Source organism: Pinus tabuliformis, chromosome 7, assembly GCF_031772625.1.
Source record: "Pinus tabuliformis cultivar Carrire ecotype Pingquan chromosome 7, CPIR1, whole genome shotgun sequence".
NCBI classification, from domain to species: Eukaryota; Viridiplantae; Streptophyta; class Pinopsida; order Pinales; family Pinaceae; genus Pinus; species Pinus tabuliformis.
Window position 1 is genome coordinate 1,689,679,496 of NC_142293.1, and position 8,015 is coordinate 1,689,687,510.

Here is an 8,015-nt window from a genome sequence, read left to right on the forward strand (position 1 = left end):
AAATTGCGTCCTGTGGTATCTCTCTGAGTCTTCTTTCCAAACCTGTAAGCTTGATCAATATTGGATTCTCCAAGGAAGAGTTATGCTAAATCTCCCACGATGACCCGATTATAGACTAGTTCAGTGGAGCAAACTTGTACAAAGTTCCAAGTGTCACTGTTTCAACCTTAAGACCTGCAACTAATACAAAGAAAACTATAGGCCATCCTATTCTTGTTACATTTTACGAAATCTCAATCTGATGCTTAGAGAGAAAGTTATGACGAGTTTCACAAGGTCACCTAGTTGGAATGTAATTCAGGAGTCTACACAAACCCTAAATGTCTTTGACCATATCTCCGAAAATATAGAAAAATAATATTTGAAATTTGGGCCTGAGCTTCACCATGAGTTCAGCTCAAATGGGTTTTAATTTAAGAGTCTGAACTTGCATATAAAAACAATTAAAGAGAAAATTCCACGATGACCTGTTTGAGATGGAATTATGGATCTTGCAGAAACCCTAAATTCCTCAGATCATATCTCTGAAAAGATAGCGGGAAAATATATGAAATTCAGACCCGAGGTTTATAACGATTTCATATCAAATGGGTTTTGTTTTCTAGCTTCTAAAATGTCATAAAGAAAACATTATAGTGCAAATTCCATGATGACATGTTTGGAGCAGCGAAACCCTAGAATCCAAAGCTCTCATACCAAATGTTATGAAACCAGCTCACAAAATGATAGAAAAGATAGATTAATGACTTAGAAATCAGCCTCTTCGAGGGGGGAAACCTCCTTTACATTACACAAATGAACAATTCTTGGATGATACAAATGACAAGACCTCATTTATATAAGGGTATAAGGGGTCCCAATACAATCAGAGCCTACATAAATATAATATTGTAGGGGCACAAAAATAACAATAGTGGGCTTCTATGGGGCATAATAATAACGACATGGTGACTATATGGGAACTATAATGCAATAAGTGGGCTGCACTAATTACAATAAGGGGTTACACTAGTAGTATAGCGACCTAACATAGTCCTTCTTCTACTTTGAACCACTTGATTTCCCTTTCTGATGGCCTACATGCTCTAGTCATTGTGCCTATACATAAGCTTCGTCCACCAATTTAGGTTTACACAACATCACTTGACTTCACAAATAGTTTTGCAGACCCCCAAAAATACTTAAGGAGTGCATTTGTGTTCTTTAGGGAGATAAATAGTATTATAGCTATCATTTTAAATTATGTGGTGTACTCCTATACACTATGCCCTTGAATTTACCTAAAGTAATGCCACTAGATCCAATGATCCTCTACATACCTGATAACGTAAAATTGTGACTTTATAAGAGCCTTCAAATTCTCCCCCTTAGTCACTGGAGGATATCCTTTCAACCTTAATGTTTCCATGTGGATTTCCCACCAAGTTAGGGCATGGCCCTTTAATTTTAGATGAGAAAATGAAATATTATATTCTCCCTATATACGGTGAAAACTAAAATTAACTTCTAACTATTGCAACTAATGATTTAAATTCAATGGGTCAATGTAATCCCCAATTTTGAATTTTCATCTTAGGAGGTAAGCCGGATCCTTGGGATGGTGCTAAGCATAACAAATTTTTTCAATTCGAGCATTGGAGAAAATTTTGATGTGGGAGACATGAGGACTCAGGAGAATAGGAGAAATTACAGCCTTAGTGGGATGTGGGGACCACAAAAAGGAGGCAATGCAACCCCTAAAGTTAACGCACACTGATGGAGGAAGAGAGAGAAGGAAAGGAGTGCGATTTAGTGGAAAATGGGTCCACCAAGGGAGAGAGGATCAATTTCTATAAACTAGGTAGGGAGACCACCATTTGGGTACTTTTTGTAAGTTTACAATTGGGTGTTCTGTTTGCTTGAGCTACTCATCCCAGTTAACACCTTGTTATTTAACACAAGGAGATTTCTAGGTGGAGAACTCACTCTTTCTTCAGTGGACCATGAGTAAAACCATAGAAGAGAAATTTTGCATTTTGGAGCCATTCTAAAGCTGGGATAGGAGTTAAATTCTTAGGTTTGCATGTGGCCAAGATGTTGGAGAAATTCGCACTAGTGGGAGAGATAAGTTGTGGTGCAATAAAAATTCTAGGTAATTCAAAAAAGGTTGGGAAAGTCATTTGCTAGAGTTTGTGTCGTTTGTAGGTGTTGGGATCAGGATCCCCCAAGGGCATTTTTTGGGCTAAAACCCCATGTTTAAGTCAATTTTTTTAATATAATTGTAAAGACTCCGCATTTTGTGGTCGCGAAGCATGAAGGTGTTATGTGTCAAAAAGGGTAGTCTGCCCTTAGTTTTTTAATGTAAAATCGGCTGTAAGAGATCTACCCATGGTCCGCAGACCATGGGATTGTATAAAAAGAGCTAAGCTCTAAGTAGTTTGAGAGACATATCATGACACACGATGGAATAGAGTCATAGTTTTGGAGCAAGAAGTCTAAGTCTTGGGTTGTAGCATAGGTAGAGGCTCTGGAGTTGAGTGTGCAGAGGCCTAGTGTAGAAGTCCGTAGTTGAGTGCGCAGACCCTTGCACCTGTGTGCGCAGGGTGGAAAGAGTTTGTAAACACTCGGAAGATATTAATAAAGAGAGATATTCTACAATTTCTGTGTCCTTGTTCTATTGATGCATCTGGATATTTTATGTATGAATTTCCTTTATTATGCTTATTTGATGTGCGAACTAATGCAGTTACATTGAATAATTGAACGCAATTACAAATATCTGTTTACGCAGTTTTAACCTTAAGTATTTTATGAGATAATAAAATCACTTAGATTAATTGGGGAATCTGCATGGCACGTTGCCATAAGCAGCGCGAAAGTATCTGAGTAGTAGGTTAGGGTTGTGTGAAGGTCAATTTTACCCTTTTGCAGAGGTATGGAATGATGGAATAGACGGCTTGTCTTGTAAGCCCTAGAGTGAAGCGACTTGCGCAAAGGCAGGAATAGAGGGAATCAAATGACATCACAACCATCTTAGGGTGGGGAAACTTGGTTCCAACATCCCCCCATATGTCTTGGAGTGAGACCTCAGTCCGTACTCCACAGCTGATGTCGAAAGGGCCAGTATTGTAGGGGTTTGTTTGGCTAATTAATGCTAAACCTGGGTCAGGCCCCATCAAGCCAACAAATGGTTCCGTTGCCAGGACCAGAATGTGCACAAGAGATGTCTGATGTCGTATCACTGGAATCCAACTAAGAAGGAGAATGGAGACTGGTTGGATAGGAAGATCCAAAAATTCGCGGTGCAAGAGAAAAGAAACCCGTGACTAACAAAGGAATAGTGGTTGGAAAGATACCTGTATACAGAGATCCACGAGATTTTTTTCTGCTCCTTCCCTATTGAGCTATACGAGTGGATCGCGAAGCTAGCAGAGAGCCAAGGAAGGTGGAAACTTGATGATCCTATTTTTTGGACCCCAGAGCTAATACATAAATTAGAAGCATCTAAGGACAAGATCACCCGCGTTGTCAATCATTGGCTCGATTGCGTCATAGGAGGATTTGTGACTGAATTCACGGTCAACACCTCAGTTAGCTACAGCGAGGCAGGGCGACACTTTTTGAAAGGACCACGAGGTAAGTATGTGAAATCTTTGAATACTTGGATTAAAATGCTAATATGCGAAAAACGAGTTATGCAACTACCTTGATATGCATAACTACGTGAGCGGAAAAAATTACAGGAACAAAGGAAAAAAGGTTTTGAAGTATAGTCCGTTGATTTCACCTTTGCGAGGTGACGAGGAAGGGATAGCGAAGGTTTCTCCATGAAGTGCTATTCAGTTAATAAGACAAGGATTCCCATGAATACCACCTCCACCCACACCAACTCCAACTTCACCACCATCACTGCCAACTTCACCTTACCACCTTCACCTCCACCGCAGTTTAGCATGGAAAACGCAGTGAAGTTGCCTTTGTTCAAAGGCTTGGGGAATGAGCACCCAAACCAATTTTGGTTCATTGTGAAAGTTTTGTGGGAAGCTCAAGGTGTTACAGATGATCATATAAAGAAGGTGACATTGGTTAGTGCCCTGCAAGATCATGCGCTAACCTAGAATATCAAGTACTCAAATGATAATCCGAATGCCAGAGTGACAGACATCCAGACAACACTGAATAGAGAGTTCAGTAGGCCTAAATCTGAGGCGCAGTTGATTGTGGGATTTAAAGAGATCACGATGCAACCAAGTGAGACATATTAGGAACTAGATCAGAGGTTAAAATGTACAATCTGTGAAGCCAACATGAACTTGACAGATGGACAACATCGCGAGTGGTTTGTGGCTTCGCTACTACCACTTTTAAGGGCCGCACTATCGCAGCAAAAGATAACAACTTAGGTGGAGGCCTTGGAGATTTCAATGAGAATGCATGAAACTCTGATGTAAGATCCAAACCTGGGGGTTCAGCAGATCCATGCGTAGTTGAAGAATCTATGCCTTGAGATGCAAAGTCTGAAGTAGGATAGGACGGTTCGACCAGAGGTGCACAAGGAGGTATGGTGCCTGAAATGCAAGAGTTAGGGTCATGACAAGGACCATTTCCCGGTCTTTGCAAACTATATTGTAGGAGGAGGGCCCATGCCTTTAAGGCCAGAAGATCAAGAAGGACCTAGCATGGGGCCTGCACTGTGGTGTGCTATCTGTAAGGTAGGAAGAAAACATGCCATAGATAACTGTCATATGTTGCAGAAGTTTGTATAGACACCGTAACAGCTGTTCTACAACTTTTGTAGGTTGGTAGGGCATGATGAGCGTAATTGCAAGAGTTATGAATTGATGATGGATAGAACTCCCACCTATAGGGTTCAGGCCGAAACGCAACCCCTTGACCAGAGCGCATGGATGGCTTGGACAAGATTTCAGGGGTGCGGATGAGGCCGAGGCAGAGGAGGACCTAGCAGAGGCCAAGGAAAGTTGATTTGCTACAATTGCGGAGGACCGGGACACTATGCTCGTGATTTCACTAATCCAACACATCCGTTGTGCAAGTATTGCATGCTATTTGATCATGAATTAAATGGCTGTCCTATGCTGATAGTTAGGATACGTGACAAAGGGGCGCTACCAACTCCGCACACTCAAAGCCTGCAAATGATGAGGTCTAAGCCATGCGAAGAAAATCCAATCATCAATATAGTGCTCAGGAGTGGAATCATGACAGGAGATGACAAAGGGAAACAACCAGAAGATAGTGCATGGGTCCACAAATCTCCCATGAAGGAAGTGAAATTTGATTTGGAGCACACCCATGAAACTTTCATGGAAGCTAAGAAGAGCTTCATTGAGGCCTCCACCTTAGGAAGCAAGGATAAGCCTGATCAGGAGATGAACCCCTCTATGCTCACAACTTTCCTGGAGACCTATATGAAGTTACTGCGTGATAGTAAGGCCATGAAAGGGTTACAAGAGCTCATCAATAGATGCGCTGGAACCGTGCTAGGTGAGCCATGCGTAGTACGAAAGATTGGCAAGCATAAAACAAGGACAGGACGAGAGATGATACTGACCTCGCAGATAGGAGAGTATGAGATGGATGAGGTCATTTTGAACTTGGGGGTCAGATGTGAATATCTTACCAAAGCAGACTTGGGAACGGATTGGGAGGCTTGTGCTAAAATGGTCTCCGATTCAGCTAAGGATGGCAAATCAGCAGAAGATCATCCCCATGGGACGGATGCAGGGGGTGACTGTGGATATTTAAGGTGTAAGTTCGCTAGCTGACTTTGAAGTAATAGAGATAGTGGACGACAACAATCCCTATCCTACTCTCCTGCGAATTGAATGGGATACCGATATGAATGGGGTAATCAATCTAAAGAAGTAGAAGATTATCTTCAAGAATAAATCGCTACGCGTAATAATACCCCTAGATCCGGCTAAAGGATCAAGCTATACTGAACTAGTCCGCAATTATGAGAGTGATGATGATCTGGACTGTATCTATAAGATAACAATGAGAGACCAATATTGGATAAATCCCACCATGGATGGATGAATTACATGGGATCGTGAGAGTTCTTGCACTTCGGACTCTGATGAAGAGATAGAACACTTGCAAAATTGACTACATGAAGTAACTACGCTGAATTGCAACATGATGACTCGATTGCTGCACTGTGTGTCCTCAGAGGTAAGGAAGCTACCTACTTATGATGTCCTGAATGAGGTAGATATCTTTTTGGATGCAATTGAAAGGGAGGTACTAGAAAAGCAACGCTTCAAGGCATGGGACTGGGCATTGCGTGCTATGCCAACAAGATGGTGGGGTACACCTAAAGGAAGCTTTGATGATTGGCGTGAATGTAGGAGGATGATGAGAACATGATTTGGGAAGCCTAAGATGTGAATGATAGACAAGTATGATGGGCAGGATGGTCCGCATGTGCATTTGGCCAAATGGACCTAGGCTTGTGGGAAAAGCCTCAACCGGAGTGGGTGCACTTGTTCTCTCACACCCTAGATGTTGTCCCAATGAATTGGTATGTAGAAATAGAGCTCCTCCATGGTACAAGTGAGTGGGATGTTCTGCACAAGGGCTTTGTGATGACATTTAGTTTTGAAGATGGGTTTGACTGTATTGATGAGGCGCTACAAGAAGTGAAAGAAACTATCTTTTGGATACCACAGGATCCTTTGGAACTGGTTCAGCCTGAGTGGGTTACTCATCTAAGTCACACGCTAGAATGCTATAGCATGACCGCTGAAGAAGAATATGAGGATCCATGGAAAATTAGCATTCCAGAAACAGAAGGTCACCGCGAGGTTAAAGGACCATAGATTGAGAACCCTGATATAACTGTGCCATTGAAAACAAATCAAGTGAACATTGGTACGGAGGCAAAACCTAAATTCACAAAGATTGGAGACTACTAGGACAATGCAACGGTGGATAAGGTCATAGAATTGCTCCACAAATATCAAGACTTATTCCCTACCAAGTTTACAAATCTAAAAGGGATAATCGGGGACCTGGGAATAATGAAGATTACATTGAAACCTAACGCAAATCCGGTTAAGCAAAGACCTTACCATCTCAATCCAAAATATAAGGAAAAGGTCCGCTTAGAGCTAGACAAGATGCTTGTGACCGATATCATTGAGCATGTGGAAGAATTTGACTAGATAAGCCCAATGGTGGTGCAAGAGAAGAAGTAGGAGGATGAAATAAGGATATGCGTGGATCTCAGAAAGTTGAATGATGCTTGCGTGCATGATCCTTTTCCGACTTCATTCACTGATGAAGTTTTAGACACTGTAGGTGTCTAGGAAGCATACTGATGGGTTCTCTAGGTACCACCAGATCAAAATCACACTGGAGGATAGGAGCAAGACAACCTTTGTGGCTAAGTGGGGTTTTTTTCAGTGCATTGTCATGCCATTTGGATTAAAGAATGCACCTATGATCTTCTCACGCGTAGTTGTTGTTGCGTTCAAGGAATTTATTCATAAGTTCTTGGAGGTATATTTTGATGACTAGACTATATTTGGGCTGGTTAAATGCCATGTAGCAAGGTTGCACCTGATGCTGGATACTTGGCAAAGATACTAGATTGCACTCAATCTCAAGACATGTTTGTTTTATGTTCCTTTTGGGAACCTGTTAGGGAATGTGGTTTGCAGATAGGGACTGATGGTAGATCCCGCGAAGGTAGTGGTGATATTGAACTTGGAAGAACCAAGGAGTGTGAAACAGTTGTGCGATACCCTGGGACATACAATATACTACAGGAAGTTTATCAAAGGCTATGCCTAGATCACTGCGCCTATGGATAAATTGTTGAAGAAGGATGTCACATTCTGATGGAATGAAGATTGTAAGAGGAGGTTGGATATATTGAAAGAAAATATGGTCATCACGCCGATTCTAGTCTTCCCGAGCTGGAAGAAAGAGTTTCATGTGCATGTCGATGTGTCATCTATATTGCTGGGAGCAGTACTGACACAAGCTAGCGAAGAAGGCTTGGACCATCC